Source organism: Bison bison, unplaced genomic scaffold (genome assembly GCF_000754665.1).
Source record: "Bison bison bison isolate TAMUID 2011002044 unplaced genomic scaffold, Bison_UMD1.0 scf7180017864363, whole genome shotgun sequence".
Lineage (NCBI taxonomy): Eukaryota > Metazoa > Chordata > Mammalia > Artiodactyla > Bovidae > Bison > Bison bison.
The window spans coordinates 2,476,462-2,486,970 of NW_011494935.1; positions in this window are offsets into that span (position 1 = coordinate 2,476,462).

A 10,509-nucleotide genomic window follows, 5' to 3' on the forward strand; every position below is an offset into this window, starting at 1 on the left:
TAAGGAAGTTTTTAAAATTTTTTATTTATTTGTTTTTGACTATGCCTGGGTCCTCATTGCTGTGCAGGCTTTACTCTAGTTGTGGCAAGCAGGAACTTTGTTGCAATATGCGGGCTTCTGATTGAGATGGCTTCTCTTGTTGTGGAGATACTGTAAGCGGGCATGCAGGCTTCAGTAATTTCCATGGGTAGACTCCAGTAGCTGCGGTTCCTGTGCTCTAGAGCATGGGCTCCGTAGTTATGGTGCATGGGCTTAGTTGCTTCTCGGCATATGGGATCTTCCCCAACCAGGGATCAAACTCATGTCTCCTGCATTGGCAGGTGGATTCTTTACCACTGAGCCACCAGGGAAGCCCTTAAGTAATGTTTATGTCTTGTTTATTAATAAAAGAACAAAAAAAGAGAGCAAAATAAACACAAATTTGCACTACAGGCTTGAAAATTTCAAAGTCTCAGTCTTCTTTCCACTGCTGCTTCCAGTTTGAGATAAACGCCTGCTTTTCCATTAGGGAATTATCTTGCCAGTCAAGGAAATCTATTATAAATTACTAGTTTAAATTCTCCAGATGTCTGAAGAATCCCTCAAAAACACACATATTTTATAAAAGCTCATACACTTAATATCATCATGTAAAAAAGATGTTTATCAAGATTTTATCCAACCAACCAGCTGTGATTACTCTTAATTTGGAATAGAATAAGTTGGCTATGAAAAAAATTGCTCTGAAATATAAATATCCCCATCTTAAAAGGAACAGAAAATGAATACTGGTGAGGATACAGTCATAGCGAGTGACTTACTGGGTTTGGGGGGAAGTTGATGTGAACACTGTATAAAAATAAAAATAAAAAATTACTTTTGGGCTTTATAACTAAACAGCCATGGGTTAGAACTGGAGTTCTAGAACTTACTAGCTGTGTGGTAAGATGGGATAATGTTTGGGACTGTGTTTCTACAAGACCTTACTCAGAACTGAGAAAATATCAGTTGTCCATAATAAAGAACCCAGGTGGTGTTTGATGGAGATCATCTGTAAGCTTCTGAACAAATGAAACCTCCAAAGCACCCAACACAGAGAAGTGTCCAGGAAGTAGGCCTTGAGATGTCTTCCTTATCACCTCCACTGATTTTAAGCATAAGAATAAAAGAATTCTAAAAGCATGTGTCTGTGTACAGGCATGCGCCATAATGTAATAGTTAAGCAGATTCCGAAGCCAGCTGCCTGTGTTCAAATACTTAGCACTTTGAACTCTGAGCAGATAACTGGACTCCTCTGTGCCCCAGTTTCATCATCTGGAAAATGGGGATGATAATACCTACCTCAACAGATGGGTGTAAGGAGTTAAGGAGTTTGTTTCATGTAAAGGGATTAAAAGGAAATCTTACAGAGGGCAAGAGTTAGCCATTATTTTGTTGGAGAATATGAGAAAAAAAGGATGTAGTGATACTTAGGGATAAACGTGTCAGGTATTTAGAAAACATGGACCATGAGGTCAGTTAAATAGAAAGCAGGTATTCATAAGGACTTGGGTGACAAACCTTAAGGGGAAAGAGAGGGGATTCAGTTCCCTGGTTCTCAGAACCTATCTGCTGCTGCTGCTGCTGCTAAGTCGCTTCAGTCGTGTCAGACTCTGTGCAACCCCATAAACAGCTGCCCACCAGGCTCCCCCATCCCTGGGATTCTCCAGGCAAGAACACTGGAGTGGGTTTCCATTTCCTTCTCCAATGCATGAAAGTGAAAAGTGAAGGTGAAGTCGCTCAGTCATGTCCGACCCTTAGCGACCCCACGGACTGCAGCCTACCAGGCTCCTCCGTCCACGGGATTTGCCAGGCAAAGAGTACTGGAGTGGGATGCCACTGCCTTCTCCGCAGAACCTATCTAAGTCTCTTTAAATCCAAGGCAGGTGGGAAGCTGCTGTATAACACAGGGAGCTCAACTCGGTGCTCTGTGATGACCTAGAGGGGTGGGATAGGAGGAGAGTGGGAGGGAGGCTCATGAGGGGAGGGATGTATGTATACTTATAGCTGATTCACATTGTTGTACAACAGAAACCAACACAACATATAAAGCCTTATCCTCCAATTAAAAATAAATTTAAATAAATAACTACAAGGCAGTAGCCACTAAAAGGATTGGGTGGTTCAGTGAAGTGATTGTGCACACACGGATCCCCTTACCCCATCCTGAGCATGGTTAGCAGGGGACTGTCAAAGTCCACCCCCTATGATGTCCGTGGCGTGTTATCAGTTGTGCCTCCACATTGGATTCTAAAGACATCACACAGCACCTGAGCCCCCTGAACACCCCCCACCTCTGTCTTCAGAGGATAATGTAAAATGTGTGCATCTAACAAAGCAAAATGTTATCTTGTGTTTTCAAACTTTGTGGCCCAGGAAGTGTCTGTTCCATATTTCAGTAAAAGGACTCTTAACTTTACCATCTGTGTGAACCACTGTGTAAGCCCCAAATAACACTGCTTTCTGTCTTTTTATATACAAATATCTTCTTGCCAAATGATCAAGTGTCCTTTGGCTGTTGCTTCCCACCCTAGACACGAATGCATTTCTTAGATATCATCTCTTTGAGCTATTACTTGCTTTTTTTTTTTTTTTCTTAAATGTGAAAGAAATGACAAAACCTAAACCCCTAAGAGCCTACAGGGTAAAGGCTGGCTGTGGTAGAAAATAACAGATTGAAAGTTTTAAATGTTCTTATGATACAAAGTAACTCAGCTAAGTGGCTTTGGTTTTTACAAAGGTAAAACACTGTGCTTCATTTAGGGAGGAGTTTCAGGGTAACTTAGGGAAGGCTTTGGAAAAGATTTATTAAACAACTAGAGAGAAGAGAGGAATTTATAACATTTATACCTATCTATCCTTCATGTGTTGTCCCTCTGAGCGATGTAATACATATCATGGGAAGGAAGCAGTTTTATTTCAAATCTAAACCCAGACTTGACTCCCAGTCTCAAATATTTCCCATTTGTTCTTATAAACAGTGTGATCACAGGGTCTGCATGATTTGTGGTTCTAACTACATGGACAGCATTTTCCAAACAACTGGTACAAGGACACTTTATAGCCAGCAGCTTCTAACTTTCATGTCTTGATGAACTGTGGCTTGCCATGTATTAAGATTTATCCTGGGACTTCCCTGGTGGTCCAGCAGTTAAGAATCTGCCTGCCAATACAGGGGACACGGGTTCAATTCTGGTCGATTCCTGGTCCCACATGCCTCTGGGCAGCTAAGCCCATGTGCTGTAGGTATTGAAGCTGTGCTCTAGAGCCCGGGAGCTACAGCTACTGAGCCCACACACCCTAGAGCCCATACTCTACAAGAGAAACCACTGCAATGAGAAGCCCGCACACTGCAACTAGAGAGTAACCCCTGCTCGCGGCAACTAGAGAAAGCCCGCACAAAGACACAAAGCAGCCAGAAATAAATAAACTTGCAAAATCTTTAAAAAGCAGTTCTTAATTAAAAAAAGATTTATCCTGCACCCCAACTTTTATTTATTCATTCTTTTCCCTTTTAAAGCAATTCACCAAAATTTTGACGTCACATTGGTAGTTTTAAATTTTATCATACCCCTGAAGTTCTCACTCTTCCATCTCTTCATCAAAGTTTACATATAATACCTTCAAATGTAATGAAACAACTCTTATGAATGCAACATAACAGATATGGATATTTGGATATCCATATTTGTTTTGAGGTGAGCAGGTATAATAGAAAGAGACCCAGACTGGAATTCAAGAGATCCAAACATTATTTCTGGCTTTGCCATCAACTGTGTGGGCTTAGACAGGTTGGTTAGTTTTCTGTCTTATAAAATAGGACAAATGATCGAAATCTCTGAAGGCTGGTTTACCTCCAAAAATTCTATGGTTCTTTAATTCTGCATGCTTGTGGGAAAGAAACTGATGATGTTTTACCTTAAATATAAATAGTTCCAGACATTTCTGGGTGGTTAGTCAACCAAAGTGGTTGGTAGCCTAGGTCAGCTCTCACGCGTGCACCTGTGCTGACTTGCCCGCCAGACTTTATTGCTTCACTGCAGAGGCCCTGTAGGCTGTTATATCGGCTGCGAGCCTTAACCTCAAGTGTTCCTCAGAGACAAACATCTTCATGTCTATTTCTTCTCTAAGAATCTTCTTCTGTAAAAGCAGCAGTTCCAAAAACAAGGGACCCCCACCCCTCCTCAACACACACACTCACCAAAAGAGCAGGAGTATTTGCTCCATATCAACAGTTCTCATCTTCCAATGGGATCAGAATTATCTGTAAAATTTGTAAAAAGGTAACTACTCAGACTCCATCCCAAACCTACCCAATCAGAAGCTATGGGGTGGGCCCTGGGCACTTACATTTTTCATAAGCTTTCCACCTGCTTCTAATGTCTGACAAAAATGGAGAGACACTATAAAAATTTGGTGGTATCAAGAATGCAAAATGCAGTTGTAGATCCAAACTCAAAATACAGTCCAGTGAAACACTTTTCTTATTGACTAATGTAATTAAAGGAAAATGAAAATGTAGATTCTACACTGTCACAAATGAACTCCAGATTTATCCCGATTCTTTGATCAGTGCAGAATATTTGCACTGTGTGATTTTCTTAAAGAAGAAGCCAAACTTGCCCAGTCATCACAGCATCTCTCATGTGAACAGAGGGGGTTTGATGATTACAATATAATTTTCTAGAGCAGATAGTGGTGGAGAGAGTATCTGGGGTGGATTAGAAAGCCCACTCAACCCACCTCAACTTCTGACAACTGCCGCCAGGTGGGAATGTGTAACCCCAGGTGGAAGAACCCCAGTTCTTCCGATTTTTCAAAAGAAGCTAGAAATTGAGTTTGTATGTATAGTCTTGTCATTTTTAAATGATTGGCAAATAATTCAAATGCTTTCTTAAAACATCATCTAAAAATGCACCATTGTGGCCCAACAACAACAGAAAAAGCAAAATTCATCAGCCCAGATTTCACCTGAATATCTGAAGTTCTGTCTTACAAGTTCTGAGTTCTATATCTAAATTCAGTTAATCAAAAGTTATTATCTGGCAGAAATTACTTCTAGCAGACACGTAATGCTCTCTGCCTCTTGAACAGAATTCTCTGCCATTTTTTAGCTACGGGGCTTATACAGGTGCTACATACTAAGTTCCTTTGTGCACTCAGTGGGTATGGCGAGGCTCTTGTGCTGTGCCAGGCACTGAGAATACAGTGGTCAACCAAACCTTAAAGTTTAATATTTGGCACATCACATTAAAAAAAAAAATACATGAAGCTTATCACTCCATCAGTGGTAAAGATTAAAAATATAGATGGGCAAAATTTTAAGAGCAGAATGATGATTCTTTCAGATGAGGTTGAAAACCAGAAGAAAAAAAAAAGACTGGCCAACAATCACACAGCTTGAAATGGAGTAAAAATTAAAGCCCGAGCGTCTGTCTTTACTCTAGGCTCCTCTCCCCACTTCTGCTGCATACTTCCCTAAATCTAGAAGGGCTGATAAAGGATCATCAAAGGAAATTAGTAGGTTTAATGCCAACTGGAGAGACGGCTTCAGTTTGGCAAGTTGTCATTTGGAAAATAATAGAATATTCCATCTAGAACTGACTCAGAATTTCATCCAACTTCAAGGAGTTGATTATTTCCTGCAAGTCGGAGGCCATTCTCTCTTACTTTAGAATATATAACACAGTAGCAATGCAAAGAGTTGATTATATTTATTTAGAAATAAAAATTAAGGGTCAATGAGCTAAATCTATAAAAAATAGATTAGGAGAAAAACACCAAGTTTAGTGTCAGTAAGAACAGGGGAGAGAAACGGGACACCAGGAATATGGTTAACAGCAGGGTTTACTGTGTTGACTGCAAACATGCTACCTTTCACTCTCAACCATACTGCAATCAAATGCCCAGTCTGCTGGAGGGAAGAAAGTACTTCTTTGAGTGGCCACAATCACTAGTTCTATAAACTGCTCTTAGTATTTTTTATTCTTTTCTAAGTAAGTACTAACCTACAAATACAAGCCTATTTTTTAAGGGGTATTCTGTACTTCAGAGGTGGGAGAAACAGGTGTGCCTTAGCTGATAAATTACAAAATTGTTTGGAATGTATTTTAATTTCAGAAGTCTGAATGACAGGCAGTGGACTTCAAAAAGAGAAGTGAGAGATACTCGGGTAGGCAGTGTTTGTCAATGACCCTAGTTTTGCTATCACTGAATGTAAAGGCAACTTTGAAGAGACTAATTCCAAAAGTGAGATTATGGGTGATTTTTGTTCTTTTTAAGTTCTTTACTTTCCAAATAGTGTTGAAAAAACAAGGAAACAGGTTTTTAAAATCATGCAGCATTTAAAAAAAAAAACAATCAAAACCTTATAATTAATTCCTGTTTTCAACTTACCAGGATTCTAAAACTGGAAAAATTCTATTTTTATGAAAGCCAGAGAAGAAGCAACTAGAATGTAAAACTTTTTAACATCCCCCCACCTCCCTGGCCCAGCCCATGATTTAGTAATACTTAAATCTCTGTAGTAACACTTAGATCTCTGTAAGGTTCTTGCTCCTTTACCACAGGCAAATAAAAAACTCTCCCAATTAAACCTGGAAACTGAAAAATTTTTTCCTTCTCCATTAACCATTTCTATTCACATTTTGACATATGTCAAAACCTTCTGGGAAAGCAGTGTTTCCAACATAAAAGGCTCATGAAAACAGGGCATGTTCTTAAGAGAAAACACAGAAGACTTAATGAGTGATTTCAGGGACCCTCACGTTCAGCGTTGGAAAACCAGGCCTCTAGAGACACGCTGTGCAAATAGCATGATTTAGACCATTAGGACAACAGTTGTACACACAAAAAAACAAAACGCAACACAAAGTGGAAATATATGTTGATACCTAGTTTGACAGTTTGTTGTGTAGTACTAATTTTGATGTCAAAGTTCATAAGGTAATAACATTATTAAGAGAAAACAGATGAGTGGAAAGACACATGCATTGTCTAAAAAACAATGGCAATCAAGCAGACAAGATCCATTTTCTCACTTAATCTGATCAAGGATCATAGAAGGGAAATTGAATCTAATTTTCTGGTTTTCTCCTCAGCAGTACAATCTAGGTGGTTAAACTATATATCTTCTTCCTAAGTCAAATGTCTGGCTGTGCACTGAAGACACATTTAAAAAATGACTGGAAAATAGAAATTTGAAATGCGGATGGCATCACACAGTGCCACTACCCCAGCATATTAGAACAAGGAACAAATTAAGTCGGAGAAGTTCTCAATGGGTATATTTTGAACCATTCACAGATGTATTCCCAAATTTTACATAATGTGTAAATAAGAAATTAAGTGTTGCTTCAACCAAGGTGTGGCAGTCGTCAGCACAATTGATGCCTTCTCTTTCCAGGCCCAGGAGGAAGACTGAACTTCCACAGTCTTGTGTGGATGGGACCACAGCTGTGGCCATGGGGTGGTAAGCAGAGAAGACATGGGTCCACTGCCAGGAGGAGCATGGACAGCCTTCCAGAACCTTTCACTTTGCCGTCACCACCAGGCAGGTTCAAGACCGTGATGGTTCCTTCAGCCTCAATACCTGAGCGCCTGTACCAGACACAGCACCTCACCTGTGCAGGACTTGTGTGGTGTTTGTCGTAAACCTTTGTTCTGAAGCACTGATATCTTGAGGGGTTTTTTTTTTTTAACTGCAACATAATCTTGCTCCCCCAACTGAAACCAAAGGATATGCACTGATATTTATTATTGTTGATATTATTATTTGTGTTATTTGTCCACCAGGCTGTTGAACTGAGTGGCTCATGTGACTTGGTAAGTAGAACTGAGGTCTCTGTGCTCTTAGGAGGTTAAAAAGTGTATGGTATTGTGAAACTGATGACAAAGAAGTCCCCATTTTCATGAAAACACCTGAGAACTTTATGTCTACATGACAGCATCCTTTGATGCCAAAGGATGGCCGAGTTCACTGTGACATAAATAATTTTAGTTTCATATGCAATCTTATTCCTTCAAACAAGGCACCAGGAAGCTACCTTTTACACAAGGGCTGATATCGGTTTAAATTTGAGATCACCTCTATGTTCAACAGCCTAACTATACCACCAGAGGGAGCCATCTGCTCTGTTTTCTGCCTCACCAGGATCGCCAGGACAGTGAGAAACTTCCAGCTACACCTGGAAATTCCTTTTGGTCTAGCCACTTCCTTTCTAAATGTAAAACCATGCTGGTGTTAGGCTAGTTGGATAGAATCACGAAGGAAGTTATGAAATGCATGTTCTCGGGTACCCCAAAGGTTGTTGACTCAGTAAGCCTGAAGTGGAGTTTGTGGATGCATGCCAAGTCACTTCAGTCATGTCTTACTCTATGGACCGTAGCCCACCAGACTCCTCTGTCTGTGGGATTCCCCAGGCAAGAACACTGGAGTGGGTTGCTATGTCCTCTTCTCCTGCCCTCAATCTTTCCCAGCATCAGGGACTTTTCCAATGAGTCATCTGTTCGAATCAGATGACCAAAATACTAGAGCTTCATCATCAGTCCTTCCAGTGAATATTCAGGGTTGATCTCCCTTAAGACTGATTTGGGAGATTTTATTTTTGGGGGGCTCCAAAATCACTGCAGATGGTGACTGCAGCCATGAAATTAAAAGATACTTGCTCCTTGGAAGAAAAGCTATGACCAACCTAGACAGCATTTTAAAAAGCAAAGACAACAAAGGTCTGTCTAGTCAAAGCTATGGTTTTTCCAGTAGTCATGTATGGATGTGAGAGTTGGACTATAAAGAAAGCTGAGCGCGTAAGAATAGACGCTTTTGAACTGTGGCATTAGAGAAGACTCTTGAGAGGCCTTGGACTGCAAAGAGATCAAACCAATCAATCCTAAAAGAAATCAGTCCTGAATATTCATTGGAAGGACTGATGCTGAAGCTCCAATACTTTGGCCACCTGATGCGAGGAACTGACTCATTGGAAAAGACCCTGATGCTGGGAAAGATTGAAGGCAGGAGGAGAAGCGGGCGACAGAGGATGAGATGGTTGGATGGCATCACCGACTCAACGGACATGAGTTTGAGCAAGCTCTGGGAGTTGGCGATAGACAGGGAGGCCTGGCGTGCTGCAATCCATGGAGTCACAGAGTCAGACACAACTGAGCAACTGAACTGAAGACTGATTTGTTTGATCTCCTTGCTGTCCAAGGGACTTCAGGAGTCTTCTCCAGCACCACAGTTTGAAGGCCATCGATTCTTTGGCATTCTGCCTTCTTTACAGTCCAGTTCTCACAGCCATACATGACCACTGGGAAGACTGTAGCCTTGACTCTACAGACCTTTGTCAGCAGAGTAGTGTCTCTGCTTTTCAACAGTCTAGGTTTGTCATTGCTTTCCTGCCAAGAAGCAGTCGACTTCTGATTTCATGGCTGCAGTAACCATCCGCAGTGACTCTGGTGCCCAAGAAGAGGAAATCTATCATTACTTCCACCTTTTCCCCTTCTATTTGCCATGCAAGATGGAGGTGGACGCCAGGACCTTAGTTTTTTTAATATTTAGTCTTAAGCCAGCTCTTTCACTCTCCTTCACTCTCATCAAGAGGCTCTTTAGTTCCTCTTCACTTTCTGCCATGACAGTGGTATCATCCGCATATCTGAGGTTGCTGATGTTTCTCCCATCTGTCTTGATTCCTGCTTGTAACTCATTCAGCCAGCAGTATTGAAGATTGCAAAGAACTGATCCTTTTCAGTCAAAAAGTTTTGCCATCTGCCGGGCATTTTCTGACAGGGATCAAGATATCAGAAGCCCAGTTGGATAAGCAAAACCTCCTAAGAAAAGAATTTCAGCAAGACACTTTACAGTAAAAATCACCACAGGAATAAAACACTGTTATCTTCAAATTTAAATTTATTAAGACATTCAGCTATGTCAGTCTACATCCAAATCTGCTACTAAAAATAAAATAAAGTCACATCCCACATTAGGAATACCAAGTTGAAAAACACTTTTTGAGCCAAGCCTATTGTATAAATAAATGACTAGTTTCTTTTCATATCAAAATTCCCATAAAAAATTACATTCCCCCCTCCCTAGTTCTACCTGTAACCATGATGAATGTAAAAATTTAAATATGACACATCCTTGTCAAAGAAAAGGTGCAAAGTCTATTAACAGCTTTAAAAGTGGCATTTGCAGAGTGTGATCATACGTTATGTACTCATTCCCCAAGTGCAAATATTGCCATAATTTAACACTGCTTTGATTCAGTTGCCAAGAATTAAACATTACACAGGATTGGAAAGTACACTCAGGGCCTTTCTCAGTGCCCTAAAGCCCTTCCCACTTTGGTCTCCTACACTAATGTGGACTCCAAAGTGTTCATTAGAGTTTTAGTTTACTTCACACAGCCAACACAGTATACAGTGTATTAACAAAAGTTTCATATACATCAAAATATTGAAGACTCCATCATAAAGTTCAAGAGTCTCGGATTA